This window comes from Marmota monax, unplaced genomic scaffold (genome assembly GCF_021218885.2).
Source record: "Marmota monax isolate L192 unplaced genomic scaffold, Marmota_monax_Labrador192_F-V1.1 WCK01_AAM20220418_F8-fsc00035, whole genome shotgun sequence".
Lineage (NCBI taxonomy): Eukaryota > Metazoa > Chordata > Mammalia > Rodentia > Sciuridae > Marmota > Marmota monax.
This window is the reverse complement of record NW_026691961.1, coordinates 4751390-4771922: the sequence shown is the minus strand read 5'-3', so window position 1 is coordinate 4771922 and position 20533 is coordinate 4751390. Positions and strand designations below refer to the sequence as shown.

General features: G+C 58.7%; 1 protein-coding gene across 1 annotated transcript in view; it reads left to right on the top strand.

Moving 5' to 3' along the window:
- The window catches only part of Abcc1 (ATP binding cassette subfamily C member 1), a 92578-nt gene that overhangs the window by 332 nt on the left and 71713 nt on the right, over positions 1-20533 (top strand). The window lies entirely within an intron of this gene.

The window sequence follows — 20533 nt, the reverse complement described above, 5'->3', positions numbered from 1 at the left end:
GTGCAGTTACCTTCCAGGAAAGGGGACGTGGGGATGGATGCAGGGAGGCCAGGGGGGCGGCTTACCTTGCCCTCCCACCTACCTCGTGGTCTGGGGGCCCCCCTTTCGCCCCCAACCCCCATTCCTTAAGGGGGAGCTGGGGAAGGGCACAGGCTGTAGAAAGGAACTTCCCACTGGTGGCGCTGGGGCTCCCCCCCCCCACCCCACGTTGCTTTACTCCGTGTCACTCTCTCTGGTTACTGTGTTTGTCCTGGTTTCCTTCCTTTCTGCCTAAGCTCAGGGCAAGTTTAGGGGAACAGGAGAAAGACCAGGGGAGAAGGCGGCTGACCTGGCATGTGCTGCTTGACCCTGGGGCCAGGGCTGGGGTGCAGCCCAGGATGCCCAGGACTCGGGTCCCTGGGGTGAGCCTCCTCTCTGGGGATGCCCCAGACCCGGCTCCCTGGGGTGAGCCTCCTCTCTGGGGATGCCCCGGGCTCTACCCCTACTTGGGGAGTGTTCTGAAATGTGAAGGGCTGGCCCTAGCTAGCTGGCTTCCCAGAGCCCACTTTCTTGGTTTAATCCCCAGCACTTGGGGCTTTAGGGTCACTGTAATGCGATTTGCCCCTTGGTTCCAGGAGAGCTCTTTTGTGACCTCCTTATTGGTAAACACAATGGGCAAATCTGGACACAATCTTTTGTTTAGGAATCAGGAAAAACACCTTTGGCTCACAGGAGTTGGCGATTAGCACCCACAAATACCCTCTTGTCCTGTTTTGTAGTCTTTTCCTGAGGGTTGAAAAGTTCCCCTCAAGGGCCCAGGGCAAGACTTTGTTCTTTGGGGGGGGGGTGTCATTTTGGTTGAACAACCAAGTGCACTTTTGAGATGTCATTTTAAGCCACAGGAGTTGGAGGGCTAGGCTGGAGGCCAATTTGCATTGGAGTCTCTTGAGCAGAGAGAAACACCTGTGGGTCCCTGTGACCCAGGTGTAACGGCAGCAAGATATTTGTGCAGGTCTCCACAGAGGACCTGGTTTAGCGCTGAGTGAGTCCTGGAGTATTTCTTGTTTATTTTCTCCTGCGTTAAGGTGGGGGACACAGGTGCCTGTCAACCAGTTTCTATCTTACTGAAGGTTCCCGGCAGTGGATGGCTCATGTTGGCAGTATCCTGTGTCCTGTGATTATTTAACTAAGAACCCATCCAAGAAACCCAGTTGTTTTATTATTTTTTTTTCTTCCGAGGACTTTTTGCTACAGAAATCATCAGAGGGTCGAATGTACCTAGGGACAGTGGTGGTTGGCCCTCACCTCTGAGAGGCCTTTGCTCCTTCCTGCCTCTTGGTCTTGCCGACTCCCTCTGCCCCTCCTCCCTCTGGATCCTCCACCTGCTGGATGCCCCAGTTTCTGGAGGTGCCCTGGAACCAGAGTTGGCGAGTGGGCGGCTGGCCTCAGGAAGTGCCAGTTGCAGGAGTCGAGTGCAATCCAGAGCGGCTGGCTTGGGTCTCCCAAGGTGGCGTACTCCACGCTGGGAGATGCCCGTGTGACCTTGGGAAGCCACTGTGTCACTCCTTGCCTCTGTTCCCTCATCTGTAAAATGGGGCCCACAGACGCCCCAACCTCCTAGGTTGCTGTGCCCAGCAAAGGAGCGAGCTGCTGAGCCCACGCCTGCGCAGATCACGGTGGTTCCCTTGGCCTCCAAGAAGGAGCTGATTCCTGTTCCTGTCCTTCCTGGGGACTCCCTGGGGGTGTGCTGGGGGCCCACTCATCAAGGAACTGGCCCATGTGGGACTGTCTCGGAGCCTGGGCTGGTGTCTGTCTCTGTGCCCCTAAAATGTCCAGACGAGGCCCCCGGAGGATGCGCTGGCTCACCCCCATGGGAAGAGAGGACTTGAGTTATCTACGGGAACAAATAGAGTTTTTGGTACTTGGCTTGTTTTTCCCCTGGAGGGTGGCGGTGAGGTTTGTGGCTGGTGTTTGATGGTTGGATTAATGTCCTAGGGTATCTCCTTGGCAAGGCCTTTTTTTGGTACTGGGGATTGAACCCAGGGTCCTTAACCACTCAGCCCCATCCCCAGCCCTTTTTTGTATTTTATTTAGAGACAGGGTCTGGCTAAGTTGCTTAGGGCCTCGCTCAGTTGCTGAGGCTGGCTTTGAACTTTCGACCTCCCTGCCTCAGCCTACAGAGCCCCTGGGATGACCGGCGTGTGACACCAGGCCTGGCCATTCTTAAGTCAGTTTTTAAAATCCATGCATGGGCTGGGGATGTGGCTCAAGCGGTAGCGCGATTGCCTGGCATGCGTGCGGCCCGGGTTCTATCCTCAGTACCACATGCAAAACAAAGATGTTGTGTCCGCTGAGAACTAAAAAATATTAAAATTAAAAAAAATAAAATCCATGCACTAGGGTGTTTCATGCTGAGGGTAGAAAAATTAGAAAAATACAGAGGAACGGAGAGAACGCCCAGCCCCGGTGTAGCATGGTGGCCTGGAGCTGACGCTCGTGTACCTTGTGCTCAAATCCTGGTTCTGTAGCTGAGGCCAGTTGTGTCCCTGACAGTGCCTGGTTGGTCCCCCCATGGGGGAATCGTGTAGCCCCCAAGGAGCTGTGGTGATTCGGGACGTGGCCAGCGCGCCCTTGGCAAGCTGTCCCACTGCGGCTGCTTGCTCTGTAGTTGGCGCTCCCTGTGTGGTAGTGGTGGCCACCCAGTGGAACTCTGGTGGACTTTGGCCACAGCCTGGGCGGGGTCGCGGAGTGAGTTGGTCCTGGGGTGGAATCTGCTCTGGGAACCTCTGAGCGGGGTGGGGACATCTCAGCAGCTGCTAGAAGTTCCTCTTGGGGTGACGAGTGGCCTTGGAGTTGGTCTCATTCCGGCCTGAAAACCTCCCCTTGGGGGTGTTCCCAGCCGTCTGGAAGGAGCCGGGGGTCTCGTCCTGCAGGGACTCCGCAGGATGGCTTCCGCACTGTCTTCCCACCTTGTCCCTCTCCTTCCCCTGCGGGTCCTCCTTCCGCCACCCTCCCCCTCCCTCCCTATGATTGCTAGAGCGGGAGGGGACCTCAGGACTGGTGTGGTCCTGCCCCTGCTCACCCCGCTGCGTGGATGCTGGATCTGAGGCCCGGCCTGGGGAGCTCCCAGCTGGGCAGGGCGCGTGCTGACCCGGGGCTCCAGAAGGAAGGCCCAGCAGCCCATTTGGCTGAGACCCTCAGAAGACCTTGAACTGGGCCACTCCTTGGCTGCAGTCTTTGGGGCGCCTCACCTTTGGGACATGCTGGTGGGTGACACTCCCCTTCCCACTCATGGACTTTTGGGATCTGGTCTCTCCACCTGGGTGACTCAGGGCCTCTCTGCCTCCAGGTCCCAGAGCAGCTCAGCTCCCCGGCCCTCCCCATGTCAGCGACAGGGGCCAGGGGCCGAGTCCGCCCAGACACTGGCCAGGAGCTGCAGTGTCCTTGACTCCTCCGACTGGCCTCCCTTCCATATCTGACCCACCAGCAGATCCCGCTGCCTGTTGTTCAAAAGATATCCAAATCGGCCTTGTTCTCAGGCCTCCTGGGCCACCGCGCTGTCCTGGGCCACCGTGGGCCACTTGCTGGATTGTACACTCACCTCTGCTCTTCTCCCTCCCTCCACCTCTGCAGTCCAGTCTCAGCCTGGCGGCCAGAGAGATGCTGTCCATCTGCTGTTGAGAACTCTGCAGTGGCTTCCCAAGTCCCTCAGGGTGGAGGGAGAGAGGACTCCTGTGGCAGCCAGGCCTGCTCTGCCTCAGGGCCTTTGCATATGGCTTGGAATGCTCCCTGCCTTCCCGGTCTTGTTCGGAGGCTGCCTTGGGTAGCCTTTTTCCTCATCCCCCCCCCCCACTTCCCTGCGTGCTCACTTCTCTGCCCCCCACGTCATGGCCCTGTGGCCTTCTCATACTCTGAAGTCTTTACTCACGGTGCGGTGCTTACTCTGTACACGTCCACCAAAGGGTCCACCTCACCCCCGGGGTTCACAGCTGTGATCCCAGCTCCTAGGTACTCAGCAAATGTTTGCTAATTGAATAAACGACCCAGAGCTCTAGAATGGCTTTGGAGCAGCCCGGAGGGCCTCTCCCAGGTGTTGGGGTGCAGCAGTCTCTCCTGTCTGGAGTGGGTGCTCAGACTGAGCCCTGGGCTCCCACATTAGGCTCCTTGTACTTTGTCTTGCAGGGGTCCAGACAGGGTTGTGTCCCACTCTTTCCGGGTGTCTTGCACACAGTAGGCCCAAGCAGCCTGTGAACTTGAGCAAGCCTCTCGGCTCTGTTCCGGGCTGGGGGTGGACCTAGCCCCCCGCTGGCTTGGTTTATTTTAATGGTATGAATTGTGATTTCTGGTGTTTCCTTTCTGGAAGATTTCACAGACCTGTGTGGACCTCTGGCTTCTCCTCGGGGTCAGGAGGCCCGTGGGCCACTGGCCTGGCTGGGGCTGCCCGTCCTGCCCCTGGTGGCTTGCTCTGCGGGGCCGGGCCGAGCGTCTGTCATCTTCTCTCTTCGTACTTTCTCACACCTGGTCGGCTTCCCTCACTGGTGACATCTCCCTGGCACCTGTTAGTATTTGAGTTGGCATCTCCTGTTCTGTAGCCCAGCCTTTTGGTGTCGGGGCCCATCTGGCTAGCTAGAGAGAAAAGAAAAAACTGTTTTATTTATTTATTTTTTTTGTGGTGCTGGGGATGGAACCCAGCGCCTATCCGTGGGTCAGGTGCTCTACCTGGGCCACACCCCAGCCCCGATGGCCCTGCACTCTGACCCCCTGGTGTCCCTGTGGGCCCTGGCTTGGGTGTTCGTGGTGGGGGTCAGGCCTGGCTTTCACCATCAGGTCTTAAGGGTCAGTCAGACTCTGGCTCCTAAAACATTGTCCTGAACGTTGTTTGCAAAAACTAAAGAAATGGGTTGGGACAGTAAGGACTGCAGAGCCTCCCCAGCCCGGCTCCCCCAAGGGCGAGGGCGGGAGGGCTGTTGTGCTGGAGCCCAGGGCCAGAGCTGGCCGGTCCTCTGTGGGGGCGAGGGAGGCAGGAGCCAGCTCCTCAACCTTGGCCCTGTTGGCGGCCCGGGAAGTTGTTCCCTGGTGTGGGAGTCGTCCTGTGCCCCGGGGGCTGGTTGGCAGCCACGCCCGCCTCTGCCCACTGGACAGGGGGACATTGCCCCTTGTCAGGACAACTAGGAATGGCCCAGGCAGTGCCAGCTGTGCTCTGGAGTGGAACTGCAGTCACTTGGTGTGGGGGAACATGGGGAAGTTCGGGGCCATCTGGGGCCTCCTTCCTGGCGTTTCCTGGAGAAGTCAGGTGGTAGGCTGGGGACTCGCGGTGTCATTGGCTCACCGAGCTGTCCTGGGGGAGCTTAGTGAGCTGCCCGCCCATAAGGAGGCTCCACCCCGGTCACTACAGAAGGGGCTTGGGGCAGCCCAGCCTGCTGCCCTGTCCCCACTGGGGCCTGGATTTCCACCTGCCTCTGTCTTCTGGTGAGGGTGTGGGGACAGGTTGCTGTCCTGAAGAGGGCCTTCCTGTAGAGGCCAGCTGGGAGGCTCTGCCCCAGGTCAAGCAGTGACAGAGTCAAGACTCCACTTCACAGCAGTGTCCCGTGGCTTAGTTGTGGGATTCATCTCCTGGCTCTGAGGACCAGGCGGTGGCCCTGGACTGGCTCAGCTAGTGGTTGAGATTTGCTGGGACGCTCTCCTCTCGCTGGGAGCTGGCCTCTGTGCACCCCGACACCACCCCCCCCCCCCCCCCCCCCGCCGTGGGCCTCGGGAGAGTCTTCACGCACGAGTGGTGTTGTCCCTCGGCCGGGTTCCCCAGGAGCGGGGACTTCAGGGTGGCCTTTGAAGGCCTGGGATTCATTCTCTCTCTCTCCTACAACCACTTGGCATTCTTTGATTGACATTGATTATCATTATTATTAATTGAGCATCTACAGTGTGCCGGCCCTGTTCCCGACACTGGGGACACAGCAGAGAGCTGGACAGACAGGCCCACGTTCCCCTGGGGCTTGCACTGGGGATCTGAGATCACGGTGGAGGCTGCAGAGACCGCACTGGGAAGAACTGAGGTGGGTGCAAGCTACCGAAGGCCCTGGGGGCTAGGCTGACCCCAGACCTCAGTGTCAAAGCCGGCCAGGCAAGGTCAGGGGGTGGGGGATGGGAGAGAGGGATCACAGGCACCGAGGCCCCAGGGGGAATTTACTTCAAAGGATCTGCAGGGCCTGCCCAGCACAGTCTTGCCTGGAGCACCCACAGGCTGCGGTGGGCCTAATGAAGGGCTTGGGAATTCCAGGGAGGTTCCGGCCCTCGTCCCCCTAGGAGATGGAGCACTGCCTGGTCCGCAGCAGAGGCACGGCCTTCTGATCCTTCATCCACGTTTGAGGGAACTTCAGGTTTTTAAAGGCCAAGTGAGCTCCTGTGTGTATTTTTTCCCACGTGGCTCATCTCTGAGAACCCCCGGGGGGACCTCTGAGCTGGGGTTGGGACTCCCCCCTCCCCAGCGGCCTTTGATTCTCATACAGAAAGTTTTTCTGGCCCACGAAGATGAGGAGGTACTTTTCTGTCAGGGGTCACAGTGACTTTTCTGCAGAGGACTAGAAAATTCCTTGTTGAGCTGGATGCGATTGGCCCCCACCCGCACTGTAACTTTTTTGAGGTTGCTGTCAATCTAAAAAAAGGTCCCCTGATAAAGGGAAGGTCAAGGTCATACTTCCCCTCCCTGCTCTGTGCCCCTGGTGATGATGGTAATTTCTCGGAGCGACCTTCTAGAAAAATCTCTAGCTTATGCAAAGACCTATGCAGATGTGTGTGTACCCCTGTGTGTCCCCTCCCCCCAGCGGGTTCCTGTTCTAAATGCGGATTGGCTCTCCCGGTTAGGTGCACGCAAATCGAAAGGAAAAGGAAATACCGTTTCTGTATCAGCCACACACTCAGTTACGTGGCTGAGCCCCATCCCCTCTGGGTGGCTGTTGGGGTCCTGTTCAGCTTTCTGGTGGCATTAATACATGCTCCTTCCTGGGCAAGCTGTATGCATGTATGCAAATCTATGTAAATGACTCTGCAGACCAAGTTCTCCCAGGGGAAGCTGCTAGGTGGTGGGATGTTGGAGTTTTGAAATTTCAGAGCTAATTGCTGTGTGGCTGCAGCAGGTGATACTCCCACTGGCAGACCCACTAGCAATTATTAAATACCTATTGTGTTCCTGGCATATCAAGATCATGGAGCAGGCCGGGCAAATGCTTCCTGTGTGTGGGGGCTCAAGTGGAACCTTACATTCCAAAGGGCTTAGGTCAGGAGCCCAAATAGGAGGGTGTTTTGGTTTTTTTGTTTCAGTTGTTTCAAAGATGCCCTTAAATTTTGAACCTCTTTGTCCTATTATTTTAAAAGTGCTGTTAGGTCAACCAGAGACCAGGGTGAAGCTTTCCTGGTGCTCTGTGGGTGTCATGGCTGTTGAGTTTTTCCACATAAACTTTCTAGTAGAGTCTAGGGTTTTCTGATTTCAGAAGTGTCAAACCGAATGGGGATATTTAAAGAGAGCTTGAGAAGGGGCTGGGGCTGGGGCTCAGTGGGAGAGCGCTCACCTGGCACATGCGAGGCGCTGGGTTCGATCCCCAGCACCACATGAAAATAAAGAAATAAAATGAAGGTTTTGTGCCCATCTACAACTAAAAAAAAATATTTTAAAAAAAGAGAAGCCTGATCAAGTATCTCTCCTGGACTCCAGGACCAGGTGTGAGTCAGTCCTTTCTCTATAACTGTTGCGACATTTACATACTCAGCTAATAGGTTCAGCTCAGTGTGGATTCCTGTCATTCTCGGCTGTTTGAGCATCACACACGTGAGCACACAGAACCTTCACTGACCTTTATCACGGTTGTATAGTATTCAGACCTACAGATTTGGGGTAGTTGGGCTCTGTGCCTGTGGGTGGATCATTGCTTGGATAGGCTTCCCATTTTTTTTTCTCCCCCAGTGGACAATGGCCCAATATATCTCCCTGTACCTGGGTCAGAATTATATACATTTTTTTCTCATTAATAGTGTGGCCTGGTTATTTTCCAAAAGGAGTCCATTCCCAATGGCCCGGTGTGGAAAATTCACATTTCTCGGCATCTTTTCCAGGGCTGAACACGACTCGGTGTTTCGTGACTGTGGCAAGTGCAGAGAGGCCTTGTTTTCCTCCGCCTGCCCCTCTCATAGTGACCCTCTGTGTGCCATTCAACACACTCCCCCGTGATTGTACCTTCTTTCCTGTGGGCGTCGTCTTGGGTCCTTTTGGGGTGTTTGACAGGCTAGTTGTGTCTGGTTAACTTGCAGGGTCTCGGCGTGCACTGGGGGCCTTGTCCCTCTGTCATGGAGATTGTAAGTGTTTTTCCCAAGGCTGTGTCTATCAGCGTGTTAACATTCGAGTCTCACTTATAGATTGGGTACCATTCGGTATCTTGTGTGTTTTTTTTCCCCCGCTGTTGTAAGGATTTTTCAATGAGCCTGGGTGGGTTGGTGCACACCTGGAATCCCAGAGATCTGGGAGGCTGAGGCAGGAGGATTACCTATTGAAGGCCAGCCTTAGCAACTCAGTGAGGCCCTACGCAACTTAGTGAGACCCTGTTTCAAAAATAAAAAAATTAAAAAAAAAAAAGGGCTGGGGATGTGGCTCCGTGGTTAAGCACCCCTGGGTTCAGTCCCTGGTACAATAATAATAACAGTAATAATTTTCCCACGTTCTACATAACCCTTGTAATTTTACCCTTAGGTGTCCGGGTGACAGTCCCTGTATCTGTGGTCTGTAATCCACTCCCTGAGGCCTGTGGTTTGACATTTAGGGTGCTCTGTTGTTTTTCCTCCTCCCCCCTCCTTCTCCTTTTAAAGAAAACACTTGTAATGGCACCTTGTGGTGAGGTGCCCTTGGCTTATTTCAATAGAATACCTTCTCAGGAGTGGAATGAACAGCTCAGGACCTTTGAAAAGGTGACCCTGTAGCTTTGCCTTATTTGTTTTCTAAAACAGAAAACCCGCTGTTGTGGCCGGCTCTCGGGATGCACACTGTTGTTCTTGAGACTAGCTGTGGGCTGGGGTGTGGCTCAGTGGTGAGCGCTTGCCTGGCGGCACCAGGCTCTGGCTTCACCCCCAGCCTCAGCCTTGCAACAGAAAACCCGAAAATAAATGGGGGGGGGAGCAGGGTAGACGATGCCAGGCAGCTCTCTGGTCCCTCCAGGCAGGCTGGACACAGAGGCCGGTTGGCACTGGGAGAGGTGACCCGGTGGTTATTATTAGGTCAAGGCCTCCTCAATTCACTTGCCCAGGGACACGTTGGCAGCAGAGGTGGCCAGGACTGCACTTGAACTTGCTCGGGACTCTCCCGCCCTTTACTTTTGTCCCACCGGAGGTGGGGGTGTGGGTGGCCGTTTCACCCTTGGGACAGAGCTGGCCCACCTCCACGTCACCTTGTGCTTGGTGGGAGGAGGGACTTGAGAGAGAGGATTTCCCTCTGGGTCAGCCCCTTGTTACTCCCCAAAGGCCCCCGAGGCCACCCTGGGCCTGTTAAGCCTCGGTTTCCTTGTCGGTAAAGTGCGCTGTGATTGTGTGGGGGTCTCACGGACCTTGAGGAGGAAAAGAGGTGGCACCCCCCCCCCAGTGGAGCAGGGCCCGCGGGAGGTGCCCCGCAGATGCCAGCTGGGGTCACAAGGAGGTGGCTGGATGGGCCGGCTGGCCGGGGAGTGAGGGTTTCTGGTGTCTCTTCTGCAGCCTCTGGGCCCAGGCAGGCCTCGTTGGGCAGGGTGCAGCCCGGGGACATCCTGATCCTTTCCTGGCTCATCTAGGGGCTGGAGATGGCTCGGGTTGGTTCTGCCAGTGCCCCAAGGTGTCCTTGCCAGGGCCCAGTCATGCACTTGAGGAGTCTCCGGCTATCCCAGGCGTCGTGGGGAAGTTCATCCTGCAGGTTTTATTGTCGTTCAGGATTCAGGAAACTTGCCAAACCACCTGAAGCCGGGCAGTGATGTCTCTGAGCTGCTGATGTCCCCGGGCGTTGGAAGCCCCGGGCTTTCTGGTAACTGTGAACACCCTGGTAATTAGATTACTCACAGGGCCTCCTCCTTGTCTCTGTGACACTGTAAGAGCCATGCTGTAAAAGAAGAGAGGAGAGGGGAAGGTGACAGGTGGAAGTCCTCCATTGTCACTCTCTGCACAGGTTGTTTAATCTCCAGTCTCCCCCAGGAAAGCTGAACGTGCAGTATTTTTATTGACGTTTGGCAGAGCTGAGGCTCGAACCCAGGCCCCAGGCATGCTTGGCCAGCACCCAGCCACTGAGCAGCACCTCCAGCCCCTTTGTAATTTTAATTTATTTTATTTGAGGTGCTGGGGATTGACCAGGGATGCCCTACCACTGAGCTGCATCCCAACCCTTTTTATCGTGAGTCAGTCTTGCTAAATTGACGAGGCTGGCCTTCAACTTGGGATCCTCCTGCCTCAGACTCCGATGAGGAGAGCCCTATTAAGGCATGTTCTTCAATCTTCTTCCCATTGACTTGTGTGTCTTGGCTATGACCCATTTTTCTTAACAGATCTGTAGTTGAAGGTGAAGTGTAAACCCGAACCTAATTAAGTATTTGGTTAATAATCGTTTCCCCTGGAGGCAGTTGGTCAGAGTCTTGTTTTTTAACCTCTGGGTATGGAGCGGTCCTGGCAAGACGTGGGCCAGGACTTGGCTGAGTGGGTGGCGCCCCCCCCCCCCCCCCCCCGCCTCCTCAGTGCTCCTGGTGGGATGGAGACCCTTGGAGGCTCTGTATCCCAGGCTGAGTTGGTCCCGTGGTGGCCCCATCCCATTGACAGTCTCTGAGGGGGTCCTGACTGTCCTTGAACGGGGCTCTGTGCTGGGAACCCCGGGTGTGAAGCAGGGTCCCCGTCTTCCTTGAGCTTGGCTCATGGGAGAAAGGGACCACTGAGTGGGAGGTGGGATCCACCGGTGCCATGGAGGGGACTCACTTGGTGCTGGTGGGCGCAGGGAGGGTCGGTCCCAGAGAGGAGGGAGACTGTTGGGTGGGGAGCCTGAATTGCAAGCTGGGTTTGTCTGTCTGGCAGAGACTTAGACGCAGGGGCCTAAGATGCAAGTGAATTGCTCTCCCAGGTAAAGATCTCAGCAGGTGGGGCTCCCCATCTCGCTGCCCTGCTGCCTTGGGGTGCTGGTCCATCTGCGCCCACCCCCACGTGCCAGCCAGTGGGAAAGGGGAAGAGGGTGCACCCTGAGGAGTCTCTAGTCACATCCCATTGGCTGGTAACTAGTCACATGGTCACATCTAGCTGCAAAGGAGGCTGGGAAATGTAGTTTTTAAAAACTCTTTATTTTTATGCGATGCTGAGGATGGAACCCAGTGCCTCATGCATGCTAGGCGAGCGCTCTGCCTCTGAGCCACAGCCTCTGTCCAGGGAATGTAGTTTTCTGGAGAGGTGCGCTCCGCTAGCATTGCTGGTGGATAAGGGAGATTGGATATTGGAGGGCTGCTTGCAGTTCCCGCCACCTGGGCAGAAAGCAAACGCTGGAATGTTCTAGGCTATGGAGAGCACCTGCAGAAGCCCCAGCATAACAAGGGGGCCCGTGTGGCTGGAGCTTGGAGGGAAGGGGGAGCCAGGGGCTGAGAGCTGGCTGGCAGGGCTTGGAGCAGTTTTCTTTCCCCTCTTCTTGCTGTGCCAGCAGCTCCGAGACAGGGGTGCTGAACACAGTCCTTAAGGGCAGGTGTTGGAAGAGCTAGCGACTAAGTCAGTTCCACCTTTGCTTTGTCCCTTCTCCCCGTGTGGCTACGATAAGGGCTCAATTTTGTAAGTCACAGACATGGCTGGCTCCTGTGTGTCGTGGAGGATGCCACGCCCTCTCTGTAGCAGACTTTGCTTTGGCCCCACGGTTGGGCTCTTTCGATCCCTGTTTTTAGATGGGGAAACCGAGGCACAGTGCAACTTGCCCAGACTCACAGGGCCAGCGAGCAGCGTGGGCAGTTTTCCAACTCAGGACCTCGGGGCCTGCGCTCTTCCCTGAGGTTTCACCTCAGTCCCACGGTTTTGACATTTGTGGCTTTCGGCCTGCGCTCTTCCCTGAGGTTTCACCTCAGTCCCACGGTTTTGACATTTGTGGCTTTCCTCATATCCGTTGGGATTGCAGTTGACTTCAGAAACAGAAAGGCTGGCTCCCGGGGTCTAAGTGTGAAGGTGCTCTTTTTCTTTTTCTTTCTTTTTTTTTTTAAACAAAAACAAACATATCAGGGCTTGCAGCCCCTCTGGCCTTGCTCCCAAAGCTGCTGTTTCTGCCATTTTCATGGTCTTTTCCTCAAGGCCCCAAGGTAGCTGCTGTAGCACCAGCCGGCACATCTAGGTTCAAGGCAGGAAGGAGGCAGGGCCACGCCAGCCTCACATGGCCCTCTTTATTTAGGGAAGCGAAAGTCTTCCTGGAAGCCCCTCTGCCTGCACTAGAGACTCCTCAGGTTTTCTTGACCGGGACTGCGCCCCGGGACCAGCGCTGGCTGCAGGGGAGGCAGGAGGAGTGGGCATCGGGTGGTGTCCTTCTCCAGTGGGAGGTGGAAGGGAGCGGGTGGGGCAGGGCAGCGCAGGCAGCTTATCTACTGAGTACTGCTCTTTAAGTCCGTTATCTCGTATTTAACCAAAGTAAATCCATCCCTAAAAGAAGTCGCCTGTCACTCTGGATGAAGTCACAGGTTGGCCATAGTCACATGTCCCCTAGTACCTATTGAAGGAAAGGAAGGCGTCCTTCAGAACCCGCAGGGAGTCCGTGCCAGCACCGCCGCCCCCCAGACCCCAGGCCCCGGATGCCCACGTCCCTCGGGTGGACAAGGTCACACACCAGCTGCGCCACCCTCCCCTGTACTTAGACCGTCTCTAGGTGACTTATCGGACCTCACAGAGTACGGAGGCCATGTGAGTGGTGGTCGTGGTGGTGGTCAGACTCTCTTGTTGAGAGACCAGAGAGAAGCATGCTTTGGGTGGTCCCGCCAGCTGTCAATCACTGCTGCCGTGCCGTGGGGGCATCTGCCGGTTGGTCTTGGCGACGTGCACCCAGAGACGACCCCGGGTCTCCTGAGATACGGAGGAAGGTGCACCCTGAATTTCAGGGACGCCTTACAGAGATGGTGGGCGGGCACCCTTGGGCCCCATGCTCGATCCTTCCTGAGCACCAGCCGCGCCTCCCACCTGCGCAGACTTCGTCCCTGTCCCCTGGGAGCAGCAACTGTGGTTGGGCCTCTTCACAGATGGGGTGGAGTCCAAGCGCCTTTGTTGTAGATTGGGACCGAGTGCTGGGGCCACACACCACGGCCAATGAGACAGCCGCTGTCCCTTTCTCAGGAAGGCCACAGTTACAAACACACTTAGAGGAATGTGGCAGTACGGAGAGCCCGGGTGTCCTCTGTCAGCTCCTGCTTCTGCCTCTCACCAGCTGTGTGACCTTGGGCAGGTGACTTGAGGTCTCTGTGTCCTCTCTTATGTGCAGACTGGAGATACAGGAGCGTGTCTCTGAGGCGTGAATGGGCTGATGGGCGGTTGGTGGGCTAGTCCTGCTGTGGGACATGCCATTGTTAAGGTCAGGAGCATCCTTCTGTCCCACAGAGGTCCTCACCCTGGTCAGGAGCCCAGTCCAGGATCTGGAAGGGATGGCGATAGGACTGGATGTCGGCGTTGTTCTGCGAAGGCCCCATTAGCCACGGTAACCGCGGGTCTCTGTGTAACTAGGCCTGTGGCCTGACTTGCGCTTACCTCTGGGGTGGCGTGAGGTGCTGGGCGCTGTGTCGGGCAGTGTGAGGAAGGGCCTGCCGGGTTGCCCTGACCCTCCGCAGGGAGACAGACCCTCCACCTTGAGCTTGTCTCCTTGTGATCCCACCCGAGGCTTCCTCCTAGCCCCAGGTCGGCACAGATGACCAGACTTCGTCCCTGTCGCCCGGGAGCAGGGCCAGGGTCGTGCCTCTTCACAGGCGGGGAAGCAGGCTGGACCGGTGGCCCCGGGGCTAACAGGCTTCCTGCCCCAGAGCCCTGCTGGTCCCCGCACCCTGCAAATGTAGGGGTGCTAAGGAAGCACACAGACCCCTGCCCTGGTGACCGCGGGGACAGGGCTGGGGGCCTTCACCTGGGCAGGGGAGGTGCAGCCAGCCGGGCCGGGGACTCACAGGCCCAGAACAACCCGTGGGCGGCTTTGAAGTGAGGAGTTGGTACCTGTGAAGTGCCGCGGGGGACCCATGTGGCCTCGGTGGCCGCGGGCGAGGGCCTGCCGTGGGCTGTGGGCGCCTGGCGCAGCTGCTGCTGCTAATAATTAACTCCCAGGCTGCCCAGTCCTGGGCACTGGACCAGACGCCTCCCGACTCACCGGCACAACAGCCCGAGAGCCAGGCCCAGGTGGCACACCTGGATCCCCGCCACCCGGGAGGCTGAGGCAGGGGGACCAGTTCCAGGCCAGCCTGAGCAACTCGGGGAAACCCTGACTCGAAATGCAACAGCTGGGGTGCAGCTCAGTGGCCGAGCCCCCCGGTCCTGTCCCCCAGGATTGAAAAACCAGAACAGGGGCTGGGGATACGGCTCAGCTGATAGAGTAGCCGCCTCCTCGCGGGCACAAGGCCCTGGGTCCAATCCCCAGCACCTCAAAAAACCCCCAAAATACCACAAAACAACCCCCCCCAAAAAAACCCACTGTGAGATGGGGGTTATGGTCCACCGACACGTGGGGCCTGGGAGTCAGAGAGGGAGGTTGAGTTTCCCAAGGTTGCACAGCCCGGTCTGCTGCTCCAAAGGCTAAGGTGGCCCCCTCCCTCCCTGCTCCCAGCCTGTCCCCACTGCCCGTGCTGCCTGGCGAGGCTGGGTGCAGGTGAGGGTCTCTGTCTGGAGCAGACCTTTGGGTTGGGAGGTGGGCAAGCCGGGAGGCTCCCTGGGAGGGAAGGCTCGGAAGTGGGGTGCACGCACGGGTGGGGACGGGGTGTCTGCGGGAGCAGTCGGGGATGACGGCGACTCTCCAGTTTCCTGTTGTCAGCTGGATCCAAGGGACAGGGAAGCCTTAAGGTCTCCATCTTGATTTCACAATTCCCAGGGGGTCGGCCGTTTTCCTGGGCGGGTATTAAGTGCAGGTCTCCCCGCCCTGGGCCCCGGCCCGTGCTCCTCCCTTTCCACCCTCCTCGCCTGGCTGGCTGGTGCAGGTCCTGTTGTACCTGTGTGCCTTGACCTTGCCTGGGGACGTCCCCTGGGGCCCCTCCTCCCCTCCGCTGTCGGGGTGGCAGATCTTGGCCTCTTGGTCCCCTGATTTTACCTCCTTGGGGAGACCTTTTTTTTGGTGGGTGCTGGGGATTGGACCGGGGCCCTGGAGGCAGGGGCTCTACGACGGAGCCTCGTCCCCAGCCCCTCCTTGAGGAATCCAGATCTGACCTCCCAAGAGGAAATCGTCACAGCAGCTTCCACTAACAGGGTCCCATCTACTGTCACCCAAGTGATTTTATCCCTCTCGTCTTGGGGAGGCCGAACGTGACACGGAGCCATGAGCCAGCCCTCCTGAGTGGACTGGAACCTTCCACACGCAGGCTGTGCACCCTGGGGCGAGCTGCTGTACTTCTCTGTGCTTCAGTCGCTACTTCTGCAAAATGGGGACAGTGCACCCACTTCAAAGGCTCGGGGCGGAGAAGTCCTCTGACCTGGGAATTCTGTCTTCCCAATATCTCTGAAAAGGCAGGTTTCCCGCCCGCCCTGCGGATAAGGAAATGGAGTGTTCCTTTGCTTCGCCTTGTGAGTTGGCCCCTCCCTCCTTTTCTGGACGCCTCGTGCCGTTCCTGCGTCCCCGGGGCCTCCGTGGGCTCCTGTCCAGGTGACTGTCCGACCTGTGTTTAAGGTCCTAAGCTGCTGGGGGGGGGCGCTTCTTCCCCAGTCCTGATGCGGGCGGGGCTCAGTCGGTGGGTCCGTGATGGGAACGGGCAGGTGGACAGCCCTCGATGACGGTGGCAGGTGTGGGGACAGAGGGAGAAACTGCCAGGGCAGTGCTGGCACCCTGGGGGACACTGTTGTTGGCAGTGTCGGGGACAGGGGCACAGACCTCATCTCCCACTCCCACCATGTGGATCTCAGCTGGGGTGTCCTTGGGGACACTGCTCTGTTGTTGGCAGGGTTGGGGACAGCAGCCTGGGGTCCCTCCTGTGTTATCTCTGCTGCAGCAGCCGGTTCCCAGGAAGTTCATAGGGTCATTGTTGGGAGGAGCTAAAGCCTGGCGGCCCCCCGAGTGACGGTCCTCAGGGCCGGGTTCCTGCCGTCCGGGTCCCTCCACCGTGTGCACCGTCAGATGGAGGCCGGGGGTGGACTCCAGGGTCCCAAATGGAGGTGTCCAGGCCGAGGGCGCAGCTCCACGGCCAGCGCTGGCCTGGGGTGCACGAGGCCCCGGGCCCAGTCTCGGGCCCACACGTGTGCACACACCACACATGCTCGTGCAGGTGGCTTCGTGCAAGGAGGGGCCGGTTTGGGGCGAGCGAGGAGGGTGATGATTTTTCGCCGCACACACTCAGCCCCGAGCAGCCGAAGGCGAGGGCCAGGGTGGTCCTGCCTCCCTTATGACGAACTGGGACGTCACCCTGCCGGGTCCTGTCGCACCCGGGGAATTGGGCCAGCACATCTCCCACCTTTGTGGTGATGCTGGTGATGTCCCGAGTGTGCTGATGAATGACACTCCTGGTTGACCCTTCTTTTGTTCCCCGGGCACCAGGGGTTGAACCCAGGGGTGCGTAACCACTGAGCCCATCCCCAGCCCTGTTTGTGTTTTAGAAATTTTTAGAGAGGGTCTCACTGAATTGCTGAGCCTCCAAATTGTGATCCTCCTGCCTCAGCCTCCTGAGCCTCTGGGATTTCAGGTGAGCCCCTTATTTTCCGGTGTCTCCTTTGACTTAAAATCATGGCGACTGCGGAGCAGCCTTCGGCAGGTCCTTCTGCTCCGCGCCGGGGTGTGTGCAGGTGGGGGGTGGGACAAGCTGTGGAGACAGAAGCCGGTGCCGGTGTGGGTCCTGGCGAAGGTGCGGGTTTGTGTCTCGGTGTTTAACAGATTGAAAAGTAAAATAAAGGCAGCATGAGAATCTGAAGGTGAGGCTGTGTCCTCCGCCGGGGCCTGTGGGCCTGAGTGGCCTTGCCCGGGTCCCTTCTGTGAGTTCACACCCCGTCTCCCCAGGGCCACCCGGGAAGGGTCAGCAGGAGGCTTCGTGTGGACACGGTCCTGGCTTGGGTCCATTTCAAGGCGGGGAGGGCATCGGGGCATGAAGGAGTGTCACCGGGTGAGGGCCTCGGTTCCAGCCGGATGCCTCATCACCTCCTCCGGGTTCCACAGATCAAGTGGCTTAAAACGACCCACTTACACTTCCAGTCACGGGCGGACCCTCCTCCAGGCCCGGCTGCTCCCTGTCTGGGCCGCGGCCCCCCCCCATGCTCGGCCTGTGGCCCCCTCTCTGTCCCTGGAGCCTGATCTCCCGCCACCCCTCCCCCTCTGGGCTTCCCATGGGCGGCCTGTCCGTCCAGGGTGGCCGCGGGCTCCGGGTCCTCCACCCCTGCACCTGCACAGCCTCCTGCCCTCAGGTGCCCGCGGGGGTCACGGCTCGCACGGGGCTCGGTGCGTCTTCACTGGCTGGAGAGGGGCGTTAGTGGGGCTGGAGGACGGAAGGACGTGGGCAGGGGCGACTCTGGGGCAGTGGGACTTGTTGGGCCCCCGCGGCGTGCTCTGCCCTGGCTGGCCGCCTCTGCCCCAGTCCGTCTCCCTGTCCACAGAGGCCGAGGCTCCGTCCTCCCGCAGGGCGAGGAGCGGACAGCCTCTTCCTGACTGTGGTGGGCTGGGTGGACAGTATTAGGCTCCTCGATGCTGGACGTTGGGGCTGTTTAGAAGCATCCCTGGTCTCTGTCCACCAAATACCAATGACACAGCTCGTTCTCCACCGCCCCAGTTGTGACAACCAAAACTGTTTCCAAGCATTGTCAAATGTCCCTTGGGAGACAAATGTGCTCCCAATTGTGAACTGATAAGTTCAAACGTGAATCTGTGGCACCCCCATTATCCTGAGTGACAGTGGAATCCCTGCAGTGGCCTGGGAGTCCCTCACAGCCTGACTCCTCCCTGCCTTCCTCTCATAGTACCGTGGAGACATGTGGGTGTCTGTGTTATTGCTAAACAATGCCAGACACAGTCCTGCCTCAGGACCTTGGCATGTGCTGTTTCTGCTGCTGGGAGCCCTGTCCCCTCCCTGCATAGCTGCTTGCCTAATCCCCCGTTTCCTTCCAATCCTTCATTGAACCACCATCCTCCGCCCGTGCTCCTCCTTCTCTGGGCCCCTTCTGTATACACAGTCCCCGTGTCCTTTGTCTTATCTGAGGGTGTCCCCTCCTTGGGTTGTGGCCTCTGGGAGGGCAGGGCCTCTGTTCCCGCCACTCACTTCTGGGTCTTCCACCCCAGGGACAGTGCTCAGTAAACGCACGGATGCCATCTGTCCTGTTACGGCCACACTCCCAGACGCGTGTGCCCCGTGCCTGGCATGTGCCTGACCCCTCACGGGTCCCTGGGACATGACCCGGGGGTTCAGTGACCGGAGGAGAGGAAGCAGCTGGAGGGCGTGAGCCGCGTGGTCCTGGCGGGAGGGACGGGGACAGGTGTTGGCGGAGGGAAGGGTCTGCCTAGAGGCCTCGCGGGAGGTCGGTGTCCAAGTGGGCTGGACACACTGCCCCCTGCGGCAGCTGGGCTCTGCCCTGACCTCTGTGCGGGGAGCCCGGGGATACGGGAGCTGGGCTTGCTGGACTCCTCCCCTCGCCCACCCGCCACCCGGCTCTGTGTCTCGACAGGGATCTGGGTGCTGTCCCCGGGGCGTGTCCCCTTCCACGTTTCTGAGTGTTATTCGAAGCTCTGCTGAGTCCCAGGAGAGAGGAGAGTCCCTCGGCCAATGGGGGCAGGGGGCCTCGCCCACAGTGTGCTGGCCCTGGCACCTCCCACTCGGAGCTGCTGCCCGCCCTCGCAGCGCTGGGCACGGAGCCCGGGCCTCTCCCTGTCCTGTCTGTGCAGGGCCGTGCAGGGTGAGCGCCCAGGCTGTGTGGCCAAACAGGATCGGTGTCTGGCTGCCCGGGGCCTCTGCCCTCCTTTCTGCAGCCGCTCTCAACGCCCACCCAGGGTGGCCTGAAGGTGGCCTTTGCCGACGGCTGCCGGCTTAGCCAGTGCTTCCTGGTCTCAGGCCTGCGCTGGCCGGAGCTCGTGCCAGCCTCCTGGGTAGGTGTGCTGGCTCCTCCGCAGCTGCCCCTGAGACAGGAGGCCTTGACGTCTGCACCCAGCACTGGCATACAGTTGGTGCTTAGCAAAAGCTGCCACTTCAGTATTAGAACTTACTGGCAGCCGGGCGCCATGTGCTGCACGCCTGTTATCCCAGTGGCTCGGGAGGCTGAGGCAGGAGGATCGTGAGTTCAGAGCCAGCCTCGGTGACTTAGCGAGGCCCTAAGCCACTCAGTGGGACCTGCCTCTAAATAAAATATGAAAGGGCTGGGACGCCCGCTGCAGGCTCTCTGGGGTCAGGTCCCCTCCTGGTCAGTGAGCCTGAGCAGGCTGCCCTGACCCTCTGGACCTCAGCCTCCTCCCTGGGACAGGAGGGAGTCTGGGAGCTCGGACAGGGGAGGCCCGCGGGAGGCTCGACTGGACCAGAGCTTGGAAAACTCGGGGCCGGGCCCGGCGCGGCCGGTTGCTGTTATCCTTGGCGCCCAGTGAAAGTGCGCCTCCTGTTTGTTCCCGGCTCTGCGTTCGGGCCTCGGCCCGCGGTCTCCTGCAGCTGTTTATTTACGGGCCTGGAGATGGTCATCGCAGCGGCACTACACGCAGCGCAGAGAATCCCAACAGGGCAAAAGACAGCAAACCCAAGACGAATGACCGTGTCCTCCCACGGAGCTCAGCCTGCCCCCCGGGGCCCAGCTTCCTCCCCTGGACCCCTTCTAAGAAAACCTCCCGTCCAGCCTGTGGGCGTCCCCGGGGCTGACGTTGGTGGGAACAGTGGGTCTGTCTGGTAAAAAGGCAACGTTCCCATTTTGTTTTTACATAGAGGCGTCTATTGGAGTCAGGCTCCGGGCCGTGCCTGCCCCGTCTTCGTTTCTGTGTCTGTAAAATGGGTCCGTCCACTCCCTGCCCCTGTGTGCTGGGGTTACTCGTCGGGGTTAGACGTGGCGTCCAGCCCAGGGAACGGCCCCTGGCAGGTGCTGCTCCTGACCTCAGTAAGCCCCTGGATAGAAGGGGAGGGCCGGCGTCCCTGGACCATCTGCTGGCTGCTCGTCGGCCGCCTGCTGGGTGAGGAGGGTCAGAGGCGGAGGTGGACCCTGCAGGGCCAGGCACTGAGGGCGTGCAGTCCAGGCTGGTGATGGACAAGTAAGATGGCCCTCGGGGAGAAACTGCAGGAGACGCCGAATGCCGGGCTGGATGTGGAAGGCCGCAGGAGCCTGGCAAGACTCGGTTCTCAGAGGCAGTAGGGAGCCATGGGGTGTGGTATTCCAGAGCAGGGGGCGACCCCGTCTGTCTCACTCAGTTTTATTTGTGTGCGTTTGTGGGGCTGAG